This window comes from Nothobranchius furzeri, chromosome 5, assembly GCF_043380555.1.
Source record: "Nothobranchius furzeri strain GRZ-AD chromosome 5, NfurGRZ-RIMD1, whole genome shotgun sequence".
NCBI lineage: Eukaryota > Metazoa > Chordata > Actinopteri > Cyprinodontiformes > Nothobranchiidae > Nothobranchius > Nothobranchius furzeri.
The window spans coordinates 10,154,843-10,175,587 of NC_091745.1; positions in this window are offsets into that span (position 1 = coordinate 10,154,843).

The following is a 20,745-nucleotide window of genomic DNA, read 5'->3' on the forward strand; positions in this document are numbered from 1 at the left end:
TCCGGGCCGGGTACTCCGACTCTTCGTTTTAACCGCCATGAAAGATCCTTCGAACCGTTCTTTGTCTCACCCTTCACCTAAGACCAATTTGTCATGGGAGACCCTACCAGGGGCACTAAGTGCCCCAGACAACATAGCTCCTAGGATCATTAGGGCACTCAAACTCCTCCACCACGATAAGGTGACGGTTCAAGGAGGAGCATTGTCATTACATTTTATTAATTATAGATTTAAGGAGATAAAGCTTATCTCTTATAATATCTACTAAGAAATCACAATGTAGCCTTAGAATACTACTTGGTGTGCGTGTGTGTGTGTGTGTGTGTGTGTGTGTGTGTGTGTGTGTGTGTGTGTGTGTGTGTGTGTGTGTGTGTGTGTGTGTGAGTCGTGGTAGATGGCTGCTTATACTGAGCCAGGATCCTCTGGAGGTTTCTTCCTGTTAAAAGGGAAATTTCCTCTCCACTGTCGCTAAATGCTTGCTTAGTATGGAGACTGCTGTGACTCCATGCAATTTGCTGGGTTCCTTATGTAAGAAACTTTTTGCTGATTGGATTAAATGAAGTGAATTGTACTGGAATGTTTACTTTGTGAAATGCCTTGAGACGACTCTTGTAATTTGGTGCTATGTACATAAACTGAATTAAACTGAATTTGAACATCTTTATCTGAGGATAAATGTAAAAGGTTGTGCTAGTTGCTTTATAAGGTTTGATCCGATGTTTTCCCTTCATTCCAATAAATTTAAATCACATGATCAGGCCCAAATTCCAATCCTGTGATCAAACAGAATCATACCTATTAATAACAGCAATACATTGTTTCGTGAGATAGTGAGGTGAAACTGTCCTCTTGAGTCCTTATGTATTGATTTGTCTTTGCAGTGCGGTTCTTGAAAATTTGGAAATTTTAACTTGAAAATGCTTGAAAAGTGCTTGAATTTGTCAGTGGGAAAAGTGTAAGAAACCTTACTGTCCCTACTGTGAAACACGGAGGAGGCTCTGTTATGTTCTGGGGCTGCTTTGCCGCATCTGGCACAGGGGGTCTTGAATCTGTGTAGGGTACAATGAGATCTCAAGACTATCGAGGGATTCTAGAGAGAAATGTGCTGGCCAGTGTCAGAAAGCTTGGTGTCAGTAGCAGGTCATGGGTGTTGCAACAGGACAACTACCCAAAACACACAGCTAACAACACCCAAGAACGGCTAAGAGGAAAACATTGGACTGTTCCAAAGTGGCCTTCTATGAGCCCTGACCCCAGCCCTGTTGAGCATCTTTGGAAGGAGCTGAAACTTGCTGGCTGGAAAAGACACCCTTCAGACCTGAGATAACTGGAGCACTGATGAGGAGTGGGCCAAAATCCCTGCTGAGAGGTACAGAAGTCTCATTGACACTTACAGGAATTGTTTGATTGCAGTGATTGCCTCAAAAGGTTGTGCAACAAAATATTAAGTTAGGTGTACCATCATATTTGTCCAGGCCGGTTCCATGAGTTTTTTTTTTAATTATTCCATTGAAGCATGGTTGAAAAGCAATGTCTGGCTTTTATTAACCTAAATTCCATAGAACTTAATTTTTATTACTTTGATCAGATTCAGGTTATTTCTGTGACCATTGTGGGTTTTTCTTTCTTTGACTGAAGGGTACCAACAATTTTGTGCACCAAAGAATCCACCCAAGTGCTGAACAATAAGAGCACTAGACGATAAAAGGACACAACTAATAAAAGACGTCTGAGCTAAAAACTAAAATCAATTGGCAGTAAATACAATAAATAATAAAATCACACAAAAAATACATCTGAGCTAAGACACAAACATGAGAACAGCAAAAACACTAAAATCATGATTGTACAAAAAGCCAACGATAAAAGGTGAGTTTTAAGAAGTGTTTTAAACGCTGCAAGCAAGGTAGCCTGTCTAAAACAAGAAGGAAGTTGGTTCCAAAGATTAGGTGCAGCTGCAGCAAAAGCCCGATCACCTCTAAGCTTCAACCTTGACCTTGGAACAACCAGTAGCCTTAAGCGTCGTGGTGGGTCATAGGATTATTAGTTAATGAAACGCAGTCTTTAACAGTTAGACTTGAATGTAACATAAATTGTGTTAAACTGAATAGATCTGGTGGGGGAAAATATAAAGCTGAGAAAACTGACTTTAGTTTGTTTTTAGAGGAATTCATTAGATATGGATGAATTAAACGCCAAAGCCTAGTTACACATAAAAGAAGGAGTCAAGTGACACACAAAGCATTACACGCCTTTTGTTCTTTCCAAGTTAATGATGCTTTGTTCTACTGTTTCAATCACATTACCATTGAAGGAACTCATGACAGCACGATCCCTTTGTCTCTGTGACCCTTATACTCAACATCCTGACGTCTCAAATTTTCCATTCAAATTTCTATTAAGCATGAACACATTCCCGGACCAAACCGGAAAGAGCCGAGGACCACCACTTCAGAGCGGGCCTCATCCCAGAGCCAGTGGCTAAAAGAGAGAACATCACAGAAAAAGGCTGTCTCTGGGTTAAGCACTGCTGATGTGGGGCTGCATAAGATACAGACAGCAAAGCTTCTTAGCAAAATGGACAACACAGCACATTCTCTAAACACTATAGATCAGGGGTGTCAAATATGCGGCCCGTGGGCCGGATCCGGCCTGCAAGCGGGTTAAATTCGGCCCGCGGGATGGTTGTGTAAACTTTATTTTCATACTTGACAATGTAGTGAAAATAAACGTATCTTTGTGAGCAAGTTTCCTCTGTAATGAGTATAAATAAAACAAAGCTGCGCTCAAGGCTCACACAAGAACTTGAATCCCATCCTGAAGTTGGCCGCCACTCAGGATGTGACTTCTGATATTGATGTGCTGGTGAAAGCTAAAAGATGTAAAGTAAAATGAGTCAAATATACTTTAAGTGCTGCATGAAACTGATCTTGCCATGTGATCTGTAAGCTATTTGAATCACTAAGGAATGTTTTTTTTATTTGTTGATTTTCTTTCTTTTTTTTTCAAATTTTCAAGTACACTTCAGGTGTTGTACTTGTACTACACTGTCCTCAGGCTCCAGCCTTGTTTTATATTGATTGTATTAAAACAAAGAAAACAATCTGAAGTTTTTTTTTTTATTTACCGGTCCGGCCCACTTGGGACTAGATTTCCCTCAATGTGGCCCCTGAGCTAAAATGAGTGTGACACCCCTGCTATAGGTCAATGAGGACAGGGACAGTCCGACCACAAAAACCTAAGTATCAGACTTCTAAGGGGTGTTTACACTTACCCGTTTTGTTTTGGTTGATGATTCTCAAACCAAACAGTGACTAATTACATCCTGATTACTTATTTATTTATTTATTTATTTATTTTGTTATTTATTCTTGGATGTATATCGACTGTAAATCTCATGAAAATTTGATATATATCTTTCATCTAAAGATGAAGACTAGATTATGAATACGCTGAATCAGACAGAACTGGAAACATTTGTAATCACCGAGCATCAACAACAAAATAACTTAGATGACATAGACCCTGACATTAATTACTTCAGTCATGTAAACAGTGAGTGTTTTTATTATAGGGAACTACAGCTAAATGAACAAATGAAGACAGATCAATCTTTATCAATAATTCACATTAATAGTAGGAGTCTATGCAAACTTTGAAAGCATAAAGGCTTTTCTAAATAAGTTTAAAACTCCTTTTAGGATTATAGCCATATCAGAGACACGATGAAAAAGACTCAGATATTGATTCAGATGGATATGAGATGTACACATTCAGAATAGAAAGTGTAAAAATGGAGGAGGGGTAGCTCTGTATGTTGACAGAAATTTAAGAAGTAAAATGTTACCAAAAATGACGATGACACTAGACGAAGTAATGGAAAGTTTAACAATAGAGATAATAATGGAAAATCGAGTGAATATACTAGTTAGCTGTATATACAGAGCCCCAGGATCGGATATGGGTAAGTTTAAAACATATATAGAGAAAATGTACACAAAAATTGGCCAAAAGGATATTTTCATCTGTGGGGACTTTGACATTGATCTCATGAAGTCAAAACTGCATAAACATACTGAATATTTCTTAGACACGATGTATAGCTTATCCCTGTTCCCGAAGATCACAAGACCAGCGAGAATTACGACACAATGTGCAACCTTGATTGACAATATTTTTATAAATTGTGTTAGAAAAAAAATATGGCAGGTGGCATACTAATAAATGATATTAGTGAACACTTACCTATATTTGTATATTTTGACATCAGCAATGGAATTAAAGAAAGTAGGTGTCAAAGGAAACCAGGGAAAGAGATCTATAAGAGATTACCAACAGACGATTTAATTGCTGCATTTAAAGAGGAATTGATGTCCCAAGACTGGGATGTTGTCTATAGGGAAGATGATGTTGACATGGCATACAGTAAATTTATTGACATATTTAAGACACTTTACAATAAGAATTGTCCAGTCAAGGTCATTAATAGAAGTCATGAGTATAAACATCTCCCATGGCTAACTAAAGGATTACAAAATGCTTGTAAAAAGAAAAACAGTCTTTATAGGAATTTTATTAAACCACGAACTAAGGAAGCTGAAATCAGATATAAAGTTTACAAAAATAAATTAACTGAAATAATAAGAACAAGTAAAAAGATATATTACAGAAAAATCCTAAATGAAAATAAGAATAACTTAAAAGGTGTCTGGGATATACTAAACAAATTAAGGAAATGGATTATGTCACTTCTGAAAGTATGGGGATTGCCTGTGGTGTCCCCCAGGGGTTAGTATTAGGACCTGCTCTATTTTATATATATATATATATATGACATTTTTCAAGTCTGCAAAACTAAGAAGATGATCTTATTTGCTGATGATACAAATTTGTTCTACGCTGGAAATGATCTTAATGAAATAATTCATGTTATTAATAAAGAATTAAGCAAACTAAAAATGGATGAATAATAATAAATTATCATTGAATATAGAAAAAACAAAGGTAATGATGTTTGGCAATTGTAAAAACAAAATAGAAGTATGTATAAAGATTGGCGATGAAAAAATTGAGAATGTTAATGAAATCAAATTTTTGGGTGTGATACTGGATAACAAACTAGGTTGGAAGCCCCAAATTAGACACATACAAACCAAAGCAGCAAAAAACATTGCAGTTATAAATAAAATGAAGCAACTGTTGGACTTTAAATCACTCCATATTCTGTATTGTTCATTAGTTCTGCCACATCTCACTTACTGTATAGAGCTTTGGGGAAACAATTATGAAAATGCACTACACCCACTATCAGTATTGCAAAAGAGGGTAATGCGTGTCATTCATAAAGTTGGGTATCTGGATCATACAAATTCTTTGTTTTTACAGTCAAAATACGTTAAACTTCAAGACCTGGTTCATTATCAAACAGCTCAAATCATGTTTAAAGCTAGTAAGCACTTATTGCCACCTGATATTCAAAAGCTCTTCAACCAGAGTGATGAGATATCATTGACGAAGGACTAAAAAATTTAAAATGCCCAGGGTAAGAACCACTAAAAGGAGTTTCTGTGTATCGGTATGTGGTGTGAAACTGTGGAATGGGCTGCAGGAAATACACAAACAGTGTCCAAATATAAACAAATTTAAATCACTGTATAAAAAATGATTATTAACGGATATGAAAATGAGGTTCTCTGAGGTTATGGAAACTATGATATTGTCATTATTATTTTGCTGTTAGATGTTGATGTTATTATTGTCATTGTTATTATTATTATTACTATCACTAGTACCATAAAATGTTAATGCAAAGTGCTCTCATTAGTAGCTGCATATATATATATATATATTAATATGTATGTATGTATGTATGTATGTATGTATGTATGTATGGATGGATGTATGTATGTATGGATGGATGTATGTATGGATATATGTATGTATGTATGTATATATGTATGTATGTATGTATGGATGGATGGATGGATGGATGGATGGATGGATGGATGGATGGATGGATGGATGCATGTATGTCTGTATGTATGTAGGTATAGATGGTAACTTGTAAAGTAAATTAGTAATATGAGACAAGGGGGTGGGATTGAATAAGCACTTGCTTCTTCTTACTCCCTTTGGACAAAGACTTCTTTTTTATTGGTATATCTTTTCTTTTCTACTATGTTAATAGATTTTTTTAAAAATATTTTGTCTTATGTCCAAATAAACGTTTCAATCAATCAATCAATCAATCAATCAATGATTTCACACAAAAAAAATCCAGTTTCCTCCCACAGGCCAAAGGCATGCCTGTAAGATTAATTAGTGATTCTAAATTGTCTCTAGACGTGTGAGTGAGCGTGTGACTGGTTGGTGGACTGGTGATCTGTCCAGGCCGGGGTGTTCCCCGCCTCTCACTCAGTGACTTCTTGACCAGCCCCCCACAAGGAAAAGCGGCTAAGAGTGATGAGTGTTTGCATTTTATGGAAATTTTATGGAAGTTTGGAGATATTATTTATTTGGTTAGGGTGGATCACAAGGGCAGGGAGCACTTCTGTCATGAGTTTCGCCAAAGCGAATGCATAAAACATTGCACAACTGCACCTTTAGCTGAAAGCAGCATTTGTGATCCTTGGTGCATCATGAAGCTTAGTTATTTTATGTGACAAAGGTTAGGAAATTATTAGGTCTATATCAAACTGACGTCTTCTACAATTAAATGAATATTAGGTGAAAATGCAGAAAGAACTGGCGATTTACCTAATATCCCGTTTCGAATTTAATTTTATCAACACATCTTGAGTGTTGGTTACACAAGAGAAGGCTGCTTAGATAAACGTCACCATCTACCACAGACATACGGACAACATACACCACATCTCTGCAACTAATAAACAACCTAAACCTCAAAAACATCTGTCTTTATTCACTGTATCGTTAGGGCTCTGTAGTTCTCCATCACATGCTAAATGAAAGGAAGTGGTGTTCAGCTTATTTACGTCTATCTGAATCGCCAACACGCACAGAGTACATGTTCCATGTGAAGTGATGTGCATGCCACCACATGTGAATCCATATACATTATCATCATGGGGTGTAGTTGCATGACTTCAGTTCAATAGGTGTTCATCATTCTTGAACACAGCCTGTTTGAACCAGAGTCATTTGGCAAGAACTCCCAGCAATGATGGACGAAGCTAGCCTGGCAAGCCAGACTAAATAAATGTATTATTTAGTCTGGCCACGCTCCACTGACGGCTCTCGGTTGTGGGGCGGGTTCTACTGTTGTCTTTCAAATGATCTCCTCATTCCACTGGACAATGAATGTGACATACTCTTGTTTCACTCTGTTGCATCATCCCACCCACCAGGCATATAGAGTGCCCTGATTGGCCCACAAAGCGGATAAAGCTCTGTGATTTGTTCACTAAGCAGATAGAGCACTATGATTGGCCCACCATTATGGACCAATCACAGCTCTTTATGTGTTTGAAACCCCTCTAGAGAGTTGTGATTGGCTAGCCAGAGTCCTGGTAGGAGCTGTGGAGGTTCCAGTGGAGCATGCCTAGACCAAACTTTGCAAAACAAGAATTTGGTCTAGTTCACTAGGCTAGGACGAAGCTTGTTTTGTCTGCCTTTGCAGCATAACTGTGATTAGCATTATGCAAATAAGTTTCTTTCATTATGCAAATCTTTGAATTAGCCAATATACAGGCTGTACACGTCTCCCCAAAGCCAGCCACAGATTGTATGAGTCAAAGCATTTACATCCTGGCTCAGTGAAACAAGCTCCTTCAGATTCATTTGGTTTTGAAGCCATTTCCAAGAACAAGGGGCAGAATATTTAAACGTTTTTCTTAGATTCAGTATGAGCCCTCTGCACATTCAGAAGAAACAAGTCATGTGAATGCATACAATGATGCCTCCTGTAGGCTTTTGGAGGATGAAAGTCTGGAGGTATGATGGGAGAAAATCAAGAATAGTTATGTGATTGAGAAAATGCCAGTGATTTAACCTGCAAAACAACAACATAGGCCATTCAACATAAGAGTACAATGAGTCAAAGCTTTTAAGTAGTATTTAAAACAAAATTTAGTATGGGGTACCAGGCCCTCTGATACGGGCTGTTAGGTCCTTGTACGACTGTGAGAGTTGGACTCCACCAAGGCTGCCCTTTGTCACCGATTCCGCTCATAACTTTTATGGACAGGATTTCTAGCCACAGCCTAGGTTTTGTGGGGATCCATATTGGTGGCCTGAGGATCAGGTCTCTGCTTTTTGCAGATGAATTGGTCCTGTTGACTTCATCAGACTGTGATCTCCAGCTTTCGCTGGAGCGGTTTGCAGCCAAGTGTGAAGGGACTGGGATGAGAATCAGCTCCTCTAAATCTGAGACCAAGGTCTTGAATCAAGACCATGGTCTTATGAGTGTTTGTGGGGTTGCGCTGGATTGCTTTGTGTCGTATCTGGCTGGCAGAACCTTCAGTGTCTCATTGGGGAATTTTACTTCCTCTAGTGCTTCATTCTCTTGCGGGGTTCCCCAGGGTTCTGTGTTGGGCCCATTGTTGTTTTCTCTGTATCTACTGCCTCTTAGTTCGATTTTTAAGAAACATGGGTGTCATTTTCACTGCTATGCAGATGATACCAAGGTATACAAGCCTTTTAAGAGAGGCCACAATCATGCTTTCTGGTCTCTTTTAGATTGTCTTGTTGAGGTTAGGCAATGGATGTTCTCCAACTTCCTTCTTTTTAATTATAAAAAGACAGAGGTTGTAGTCTTTGGTACTTTGACTAGGGTGGGTGTGGTGGCCCTCGGTCAGCTTGCCCCATTCTTGAAACTGAGTGTGACTTCCCTGGGTGTTTTACTGGATGGGGATCTTGTCTTGGAAAGGCAGATCAGTGCAGTGACTAAATCTAGTTTTTATCAACTAAGAAGGATTGCCAAGGTAAAGAACTTACTGTCAAAAAAAAGATTTTGAAACAGTAACTCATGCTTTCATTACATCAAGGCTTAATTACTGTAATTCCTTGTACTTTGGTGTTTCACAATGCCAACTCTCGCGTCTTCAGTTGCTGCAGAATGCTGCTGCACGGCTGCTCACTGGGACGAAAAAGATGGAGTACGTTACTCCTGTCTTGGCCTCACCGTGGCTGCCTGTTTGTTTTAGAATCCAGTACAAGGTGCTTTTATGGGCTTTTAAATCTTTGAATGGCCTTGCTCCAGATTACCTCTCTGAGCTACAGGTTTTTTACTCCGCTGCACGGTCTCTGAGGTCGGCTGATAGGATACTCTTGGAGTCCCAAAAACAAGGCATAAGCTCAGAAATGACCGGGCTTTCTCTGTAGCGGCCCCTAGGCTCTGGAATGCACTACCTTTGAGCATTAGGTCAGCCTCTTCATCGTCTCTATTTTGAAAACCTATTTTAATAACAAGCGTTGGGTAGTCTCCTCCTTGAACCGTCACCTTATCGTGGTGGAGGAGTTTGAGTGCCCTAATGATCCTAGGAGCTATGTTGTCTGGGGCACTTAGTGCCCCTGGTAGGGTCTCCCATGACAAATTGGTCTTAGGTGAAGGGTGAGACAAAGAACGGTTCGAAGGATCTTTCATGGCGGTTAAAACGAAGAGTCGGAGTACCCGGCCCGGAGGGTTACCGGGGTCCCACCCTGGAGCCAGGCCTGGGGTTGGGGCCCGTGAGCGAGCGCCTGGTGGCCGGGCTTTCGCCCATGGGGCCCGGCCGGGCCCAGCCCGAACCGGATACATGGGCTCGTCCAACTGTGGACCCACCACCCGCAGGAGGAACATGAAGGGTCCGGTGCAATGCGAATCGGGTGGCAGACCAAGGCGGGAGCCTTGGCGGTCCAATCCCCGGACAAGAAAACTAATTTTTGGGACATGGAACGTCACCTCGCTGGCGGGGAAGGAGCCGGAGCTTGTGGCAGAGGTTGAGCGGTACCGGCTAGATATAGTCGGACTCACCTCGACACATTGCATTGGCTCTGGAACCCGAGACCTGGAGAGGGGTTGGACACTCTACTTTGCTGGAGTTGCTCCGGGTGAGAGGCGGAGGGCTGGGGTTGGCTTTTTGTTAGCCCCGAGACTCTCTGCCTGTGTGTTGGGGTTTACCCCGGGGGACAAGAGGGTAGCTTCCTTGCGCCTTCGGGTCGGGGAACGGGTCCTGACTGTTGTTTGTGCTTATGGGCCAAATATCAGTTCAGAGTACCCACCCTTTTTGGAGTCCCTGGGACGAGTGCTAGATAGTGCTCCATCAGGGGACTCCATTGTCCTGCTGGGGGACTTCAATGCTCACGTGGGCAATGACAGCTTGACCTGGAGGGGTGTGATTGGGAGGAACGGCCCACCTAATCTGAACTCGAGCGGTGTTTTGTTATTGGACTTCTGTGCAAGCCGCAGTTTGGCCATAACGAACACCATGTTCGAACATAAGGATGCCCACCGGTACACTTGGTACCAGGGCAGCCTAGGTCACAGGTCGATGATAGATTTTGTAGTCGTATCATCTGACCTGCGGCCGTATGTTTTGGACACCCGAGTGAAGAGAGGGGCGGAGCTGTCAACTGATCACCACCTGGTGGTGAGTTGGATCAGATGGCAAGGGAACATGTCGCGTAGACCTGGCAGACCCAAACGCATAGTGAGGGTCTGCTGGGAACGCCTGGCAGAAGAACCTGTCAAGACGGTCTTCAACTCCCACCTCCGGCAGAGCTTTGACCACGTCCCGAGAGCAGTGGGGGACATTGAGTCCGAGTGGGCCTTGTTCCACTCTGCGATTGTCGAGGCGGCTGTTGCTAGCTGTGGTCGTAAGGTGGCCGGTGCCAGTCGTGGTGGCAACCCCCGTACCCGCTGGTGGACACCAGAGGTTCGGGGAGCCGTCAGGCTGAAGAAGGAGGCCTACAGGGCGTGGCTGGTCTGTGGGTCTCCGGAGGCAGCAGACAGGTACCGGATAGCCAAGCGGGGTGCAGCAGTGGCAGTTGCCGAGGCAAAATCTCGGGCGTGGGAGGAGTTTGGTGAGGCCATGGAGAAAGACTATCGATCGGCTCCAAAGAGGTTCTGGCAAACTGTCCGGCGCCTCAGGAGAGGAAGGCAGCAACTCGCTCACACTGTTTACAGTGGGGATGGGGAGCTGCTGACGTCAACTGAGGCTATAGTCGGACGGTGGAAGGAATACTTTGAGGAGCTCCTCAATCCCACCAATGCGCATTCCGAGGAGGAACCAGAGCTGGGAGGCCTGGGGATGGACTGTCCGATCTCGGGGGCAGAAGTTGCTGAGGTAGTCAAACAACTACACAGCGGCGGAGCCCCGGGGGCGGATGAGGTTCGTCCTGGGTATCTCAAGGCTATGGATGTTGTAGGGCTGTCATGGTTGACACGTCTCTACAACATTGCGTGGTCATCGGGGGCAGTTCCTAGGGAGTGGCAGACCGGGGTGGTGGTCCCCATCTTTAAGAAGGGTGACCTGAGGGTGTGTTCCAACTATAGGGGGATCACACTCCTCAGCCTCCCTGGAAAGGTCTACGCCAAGGTACTGGAGAGGAGGGTCCGATCGATAGTTGAATCTCAGATAGAGGAGGAGCAATGTGGTTTTTGTCCTGGCCGTGGAACTGTGGACCAGCTCTATACCCTTGCAAGGGTGATGGAGGGGGCATGGGAGTTTGCCCAACCAATCCACATGTGCTTTGTGGATTTGGAGAAGGCTTATGACCATGTCCCCAGGGGCACCCTGTGGGGGACGCTCCAGGAGTATGGGGTGGGTGGCTTTCTGTTAAGGGCCATTCAGTCCCTTTACCAGAGGAGCGTGAGTTTGGTCCGCATAGCCGGTAGTAAGTCGGACCTGTTCCCAGTGAGGGTTGGACTCCGCCAGGGCTGCCCTTTGTCACCGGTTCTGTTCATCACTTTTATGGACAGAATTTCTAGACGCAGCCGTGGTGTGGAGTGTGTCGAGTTTGGTGGCAGGAGAATCTCGTCTCTGCTTTTTTGCGGATGATGTGGTCCTCCTAGCTTCATCCAGCTCTGACCTTCAGCTCTTGCTGGGTAGGTTCGCGGCCGAATGTGAAGCGGCTGGGATGAGGATCAGCACCTCCAAATCTGAGACCATGGTTCTCGACCGGAAAAGGGTGGCTTGCCACCTCCGGGTCGGGGGAGAGGTCCTACCTCAAGTGGAGGAGTTTAAGTATCTCGGGGTCTTGTTCACGAGTGAGGGTAGGAGGGATCGGGAGATCGACAGGCGGATTGGTTCGGCGTCTGCAGTGATGCGGACGCTGAGCCGATCTGTCGTGGGGAAGAGGGAGCTGAGCCAGAAAGCCAGGCTCTCGATTTACCGGTCGATCTACGTCCCAATCCTCACCTATGGTCATGAGCTTTGGGTAATGACCGAAAGAACAAGATCGCGGATACAAGCGGCCGAAATGAGTTTCCTCCGTAGGGTGGCCGGGCTCAGCCTTAGAGATAGGGTGAGGAGCTCGGACATTCGGGAGGGACTCGGAGTAGAACCGCTGCTCCTCCGGATCGAAAGGAGCCAGTTGAGGTGGTTTGGGCATCTGGTCAGGATGCCTCCTGGACGCCTCCCCGGGGAGGTGTTTCGGGCATGTCCTGCCGGCAGAAGGCCCCCGGGTCGACCCAGGACACGTTGGAGAGGTTACATCTCCAATCTGGTCCGGGAACGCCTTGGGGTCCTGCCGGAGGAGCTGGTGGACAAGGCTGGGGAGAGGACGGCCTGGAGCTCCCTAATTGGGATGCTGCCCCCGCGACCCGGACCCGGATAAGCGGAGGAAGACGAAGACGAAGACGAAGAGGCGTTGGGTAGTGACTGAAAGAGCGAAATCGCAGATACAAGCAGCCAAAAGAAGTTTTCTCCGCAGGGTGGCTGGGCGCTCCCTTAGAGATAAGGTGAGAAGCTAGGTCAAGCAAGTTGAGGTGGCTCAGGCATCTGGTCAGGATCCCTCTTTGGCACCACCCTGATGAGGTTTTCCGGGAACGTCCAACCAGGAGGAAAATCAAAGGAAGACCCAGGACAAGCTAAAGGGACTATATTTTTCGGCTGGCCAGGAAATGCCTTGGGATTCCCCTGGAGGAGCTGGCCCAAGTGGCTGGGGAGAGGGAAGTCTGGGCTTCTCTGCTTAGGCTGCTGCCCCCACGACCCAATGATGGATAAGCGGCTGAAAATGGATGGATGGATGGATGGATGGATGGATGGATGGATGGATGGATGGATGGAGTTGAGAGAGGGCCAGATGAGGTGTAGATGCAACCGACATTTTTATTTGATAGGGCCTATGGTTAAAATTTGATGTTAGCCTAGATCTGGACAAGTAGGGGAGTAGAGGGAGGTGGAGTTTACAGTCGGTAAAGACGGCTCTCCCTTGCCCTGCCTCCATCTAAAAGGCTAGGTTATCCAGAGTTATCTCTGTAGTTATGCTGCTATAGGCTTAAACTGCTGGAGGACACACCGACCACTTTCCACACAACTACTTTCTTCTACAATCGGCTCTTTAACTGTATTATTTCCTGGAATTTCAGCTGTTAACTTTATTTTTTCTCTAAGTGTTTTTCTCCCCAGAAGAAGCTACAATGATGTTCTGCTGAGCTGTGGTTGTCACGGTCTGAGGTATTTCCCTGCTGTCACTCCCTGTCTTTTGAGTTTCCCTCTGCAGGTGGTCGTGTCTGGAGGTGACCAAGCTGCAGCAGATCTGCTCATCAGCTGGCCAGGGGTATTTAAGCAGCTGAGAGACTCCTACACTTCGCTGGATGATTACTCTACCTGGGTACCTTCTATCAGCCACTTGAGAAACTAATTCGAGCTCTGTAACCTCTTGAGAACTACATTTGTTTTGTTTTTGGATTTTTTGAGATTTGATGTGCTTTTGGATTTTGGATTTTGCCTTTTTGACCTCCTGCTCTTGTTCCCAGACAAACCTACACACTCATCTCTGACTGGCAGAACTCTGGAGCCCACACCATCTGGATCTCCAACTCCGCTCGTCTCTCAGCCTCTCCCCTGGCCAGAACCACCTCCAGCTGCCCACCTAACCTTCCTGGACCTCCCCAAGCTCAGCTCCCTCCACGTCTCATTTCTGGATCTCAGTCCCTGCTACCCAGACCGGACCACTCCTCTCTCAAACCAGTTCCCACCTCTCCAGACCGTAAGTCCTCTGCACAAGTCTGATTCCATATTCCTTCCGCAAATTGGATCTAACTCCGATCTGTCCACAGTTTTCCCGCACCAGCTTCCTCGTGCAAGAACTCAGCTACGTTTACGCTGCTTCCTTGGTTTCCCTTCAATAAATTCTTATTTAAAACATTTTACACCGTCTCAGATCTGATTCTGTATGTCGTGGGTTAGATTTCTTCACCACAACATGACAGAATCATCCAGCCATTCCTCTAACCTCAGTACAGAATCAGTTCCCTCTGTTGTTTCCGCCACCCTAGCTCAGCACAGTGATTCACTCCAAGCTCTGTCTGATCAACTCTCCCACACTAACCACACCTTGTTTGAAGTAGGAACGATGGTAAAGGAATTAAGCCACAGACTCACCTCCCCGGAGCAAGCCTCATCCCCCGCTCAGAGTCTGCCCGGACCCGTTCTTCCTGCACCATCCAGTCTGCCCAGCTTCCAGGTCGCTACCTCTCCTCCACCGGAGACGTTTGACGGCAACCGGGAGGTTTGTCGAGGTTTTCTCCTCCAATGCCAGCTGGCTTTCCAGCGATCTCCGGAGTCTTTTTACACCGATGAAATTAAGATCTCTTACATCATCGGTCTTCTACGAGGTAAGGCACTCCGGTGGGCGGAGGCAAAAAGCCGGAACCCGCACTTCCTTAAGAGTCCGTTGGATGAGTTTCTGGCGGATTTTAAGATGACTTTTGATAAACCTGAGTCAGCGGCTGAAGTGGGCAGACAGATTTGGAGCTTACGTCAAGGGAAGCTCTCAATCGCGGATTTTGCCATAGAGTTTCGGACCCTAGCCGCCACTTCCACCCTCGATGAAGCCTCACTTAAGGGGGCGTTCACCCAGGCTCTTAACGAGCAGCTTCAGGATCAACTCGCTTTCTGCCAGGAACCACCTGATCTCGAGAGCCTCATCGCACTGTGCAGTAGGATGGAGAGGAGACATAAGGCACGCCAAAGAGGTAACAACTTCCCCTTACCTTCTCGTCTTAACTGCCCGCAAAATGTGTATCCAGCAGCTCCAGCTCCGCCCCCCAGTGAGCCCATGCAGAATGGTCGAGCTAAATTAACCCAAGAGGAGAGAAACAAGCGCATGAGTTCAGGGGCGTGTTTGTATTGTGGCATGTCTGGGCATTTTGTGGCCAACTGCCCCAAGCAGTTAAACTCCAGGTCCCATCAGTAGCCCCGAGAGTACTGGTGGGAGGTTAGTACTGGTGGGAGGTTATCGGTCAGATTCACGGTGTTTGCTGGAATGTTCTCTGTCACATAATCACATTACTCTTCCCTCTCTCGCATTAGTTGACTCTGGCTGTGAATTAAATCTTCTTGACCAACAGCTAGTGGAGCAACTCCTGGTTACCACTTTCCCTCTACAAACACCCTACCGTGTATCCTCTCTGGACGGAGGCTCCCTCACCTCTATCACTCACAAGACTGCACCCATTCGCCTTATGACATCAGGTAACCACAGTGAAGAACTCACCTTTTTTGTATTTCCTTCCCCTCAGTCTCCTGTGGTCCTGGGTCATCCCTGGCTTAAGAACCATAACCCCCGTATTAACTGGGTCACAAACCAAGTGGAGATGTGGAGCAATAACTGTCATTTAACCTGTTTGGGACCAGCCCGTTCTAGTTCCGAGCCTCGAGCCCTGAAGACCACACCACCCGACCTCACCGGGGTTCCGCCTGAATATCACGACCTCCAGCAGGTATTTTCTAAACATAAAGCATCCTCATTACCACCTCACCGCCCTTACGATTGTGCTATAGATCTTCTCCCTGCAGCACCTCTTCCCTCTAGCCGTCTCTACAGCATCTCCAAGCCTGAACGTGAAAGTATGGAAAAGTACATCTCCGAGTCCCTGGCATCCGGCATAATTCGGCCTTCCACCTCTCCTCTGGGTGCTGGCTTCTTCTTTGTCTCCAAGAAGGACGGCACCCTGAGGCCTTGCATCGACTACCGTGGTTTAAACCAGATCACAGTGAGAAATAAGTATCCATTACCCTTACTGTCATCCACTTTTGAACCCATACAAGATGCGACCATATTCACTAAGCTGGATCTTAGAAATGCTTACCATCTGGTTCACATCAGAGAGGGAGATGAGTGGAAGACGGCTTTCAAAACACCAATAGGACATTTTGAGTATTTAGTCATGCCTTTTGGCCTCACAAACGCACCTGCCGTTTTTCAGAACCTGGTTAACACTGTTTTGAGTGACTACCTGAACAAGTTTGTCACAGTATATCTGGACGACATTTTGATTTTTTTCGAGGACCCCCGAGGAACACACTGGTCATGTCCGAGCCGTTCTCCAACGCCTACTCGAGAATCGGCTCTACGTTAAGGCGGAGAAATGCGAGTTTCATGCCCCATCTGTTAAGTTTCTGGGTTTCGTACTGGAGAGTGGAAGGCTGGGACCTGACCCCGAAAAGGTGCAGGCAGTTAAGGACTGGCCCACTCCTTCCACACGCAAACAGCTACAGAGATTTTTGGGTTTCGCAAATTTCTATCGTCGGTTTATTAAAGGGTACAGCCAGATAGCCGCCCCTTTAACACAACTAACCTCAGTAAAGAGGCCTTTCATTTGAAATGCTGAAGCCTCCAGGAGTTTCGGTGACTTAAAGGAGAGGTTCATTCAGGCCCCTATTCTCACCCGTCCAGACCCTGCAAAACAGTTTACACTCGAGGTCGACGCCTCGGACACTGGAGTCGGGGCTGTGCTTTCTCAAACCTCCCCCACAGATCACCGCCTCCATCCCTGCGCCTTCTTCTCACGGCGCCTCTCTCCTGCCGAGAGAAATTACGATGTGGGAGATCGTGAGCTCCTAGCTGTGAAACTCGCCTTGGAGGAGTGGAGGCACTGGCTGGAGGGAGCTGAGCACCCCATTGTGATATGGACGGATCATAAAAATCTCTCCTACCTCAAAGAAGCTAAGAGACTCAACCCACGTCAATCCAGGTGGGCCCTGTTCTTCTCACGTTTTCACTTTATCATTTCCTACAGACCAGGCAACAAGAACATCAAGCCCGACGCTCTCTCACGACAGTTCTCGGTGAATTCGGATCCCGAGCCCACTACCATCATACCACCGGATTGTGTCCTGGGAGCCGTTACCTGGGAGATACGGGATCAGGTGCTCGAGGCTCAAAAGAACTACCCCTGTCCCAATCAGGTACCCAACCGCTCCCTGTTTGTTCCTCCTTCCGTCAGGCATAAGGTGATTAACTGGGCCCACACCGCCAAGTTTTCTGTCCACCCTGGTATCAGTCGTACCGTAGCCTTAATCCGGAGGTCTTTCTGGTGGCCAACAATGTTTAAAGATGTCAAGGAGTACATTTCCGCCTGCCAAACCTGTGCCCGCAACAAGGGAAGTAACCAACCCCCTTTTGGACTATTACATCCATTGCCCATTCCCTCCAGGCCCTGGTCCCATATTGCACTAGACTTTGTCACCGGTCTTCCCCCTTCTCGAGGCTTTACGGTTATTTTGACCATTATCGACCGTTTCTCCAAGGCTTGTCACCTAGTGCCGCTAAAGGCTCTACCTTCTGCCGCTGACACTGCCACTCTGCTTGTTAAGCATGTTTTTAGGCTCCATGGCATCCCTGCGGAGATACTTTCAGACCGCGGTCCTCAGTTTATCTCAAGGGTGTGGAGGGACTTCGCCACCTGCTTAGGAGCTAAGGTGGCGCTAACGTCTGGTTTTCATCCACAGTCAAATGGCCAATGCGAGAGACTAAATCAGGAGGTAGAAGCCATGCTCCGTTGTTTGTGTTCTTCTAGCCCTTCCAGTTGGAGTACCCACCTTCCTTGGATCGAATACGCCCATAACGCCCATGTCTCCTCCGCCACTGGACTATCCCCCTTCGAGGCCTCGACAGGTATTCAACCCAGTTTGTTCCCTTCTGTATTTCCCACCACAGTTTCCTCCGTTCCTCAGTTCCTGAAGGGGGCCCGACGGGTTTGGGCGGCCATGCAACAGGCCCTACAGAGGACTGCAGAACGCAACCGGCGTCTGGCCGACCGGCACCGGCGTCCTGCCCCAGACTATGCGCCTGGACAGCGCGTCTGGCTCTCCACCAGGGACATCAGATTAAAGGACCACTGCAAGAAACTTTCCCCCACATTCATCGGTCCCTACACGATTTCTGCTGTCGTCAACCCGTCCTCCGTCTGCTTGGATCTGCCGTCCCACATGAAGATCCACCCCGTTTTTCATGTCTCCCTCCTTAAGCCTGTCATCTCCAGTTCCCTGTGCCCTCCTGTCGACCCTCCGCCTCCTGTGCGTCTCGCTGACGGGGGCCTCGGTTACCGTGTCCAGCGCCTTCTGGATGTGCGACCTCGTGGCCGAGGTTTCCAGTACCTGGTCGAGTGGGAGGGTTATGGCCCGGAACATCGGCAGTGGGTCCCGAGGTCATGGATCGATGACCCCTCTCTCATCCAGGATTTCAAGTTGGCCCGCTCCTCCTCCTCCTCCTCCTCCTCCTCCTCCTCCTCTGCTCGGCCGCCGGGTGGCGTCCCTTGAGGGGGGGGGGCACTGTCACGGTCTGAGGTATTTCCCTGCTGTCACTCCCTGTCTTTTGAGTTTCCCTCTGCAGGTGGTCGTGTCTGGAGGTGACCAAGCTGCAGCAGATCTGCTCATCAGCTGGCCAGGGGTATTTAAGCAGCTGGGAGACTCCTACACTTCGCTGGATGATTACTCTACCTGGGTACCTTCTAGCAGCCACTTGAGAAACTAATTCGAGCTCTGTAACCTCTTGAGAACTACATTTGTTTTGTTTTTGGATTTTTTGAGATTTGATGTGCTTTTGGATTTTGGATTTTACCTTTTTGACCTCCTGCTCTTGTTCCCAGACAAACCTACACACTCATCTCTGACTGGCAGAACTCTGGAGCCCACACCATCTGGATCTCCAACTCCGCTCGTCTCTCAGCCTCTCCCCTGGCCAGAACCACCTCCAGCTGCCCACCTAACCTTCCTGGACCTCCCCAAGCTCAGCTCCCTCCACGTCTCATTTCTGGATCTCAGTCCCTGCTACCCAGACCGGACCACTCCTCTCTCAAACCAGTTCCCACCTCTCCAGACCGTAAGTCCTCTGCACAAGTCTGATTCCATGTTCCTTCCGCAAATTGGATCTAACTCCGATCTGTCCACAGTTTTCCCGCACCAGCTTCCTCGTGCATGAACTCAGCTACGTTTACGCTGCTTCCTTGGTTTCCCTTCAATAAATTCTTATTTAAAACATTTTACACCGTCTCAGATCTGATTCTGTATGTCGTGGGTTAGATTTCTTCACCACAACATGACAGTGGTGCCCTCATGGAGGGGGCCATCGTCTTGAACACTGTTGCTAACCATTTAAACATTCTCCCTCTCCTGATAATAACACTTTACTTTCCTTGACATTGAATGTGCTACTACTAGTTTCCCCATTTAATTATAGATTCACTAGGATAAATACAATAAAGTTTATCTCTCACCAAATAGAATATTTACATCAAATTCAAATTGCTAACACTAGCATACAAAGTCCGAGATGGTACGGCTCCCATCTACCTGAATCCTCTTGCAAAGGCTTACGTCCCGGCCCGGCCGCTCTGGTCATCACAGGATTGTTGGCTAGCAGTGCCTACACCACGCTCAGGACAATCCAGACTCTTCTCATGCATCGTTCCACAAATGTGGAATGACCTACCAAGCACTACCAGAACAGGGGCTTCCTTTTCAATTTTCAAGAAACTCCTGAAGACCCTGCTCTTCAGAGAGCATCTTCTAAACTAGCACCCGCCCTGCACCTGTCCCCCCTCTCTACTGTCCACTCCTTGTTCCCTCCTCTCCATGACTGATGTCAAGTTGTTGTTGTTATTGTTGTTGTTAGCCTCAAGGGCAACATGCCGATTATCACATGTAAGTCGCTTTGGAAAAATGCGTCTGCCAAATACATAAACATAAAACATTACTAAGAAATCACAATGTAACCATATAAATGTTACGTGTGTGTGTGTGTGTGTGTGTGTGTGTGTGTGTGTGTGTGTGTGTGTGTGTGTGTGTGTGTGTGTGTGTGTGTGTGTGTGTGTGTGTGTGTGTGTGTGCTCTGTCTACTTGATCCCCAGTGAGTTGTGGAGGATGGCTGCTTGCACTGAGCGAGGATCCTCTGGAGGTTTCTTCCTGTTAAAAGGGAGTTTTCCTCTCCACTTTTGCTGCATGCTTGCTTAGTATGAGGATTGCTGTAAAGTCACTGACACTAGTCACTGACTCGATGCTATTTGCTGGGTTCCTTACATAGGAAACTTTTTCTGATTGGCTTAATGCATTGACCTGTATTGGAATTTTTATTATGTGAAGTGCCTTGAGACGACTCTTGTCGTGATTTGGCGCTATATAAATAAAATTGAATTGAATTGAATTGAACCGAGTACATCACAGTGTCATCATCAGCATAAAAATTAAGATTGCTTTTGATACTCCCTGGTCCAAAATGATTGTATATGTTTAGTGGGATAAGCAGGGGTGGCCCCAGAACTGATCTCTGAGGAACACCTTTAGTGTCAGCTGTAAG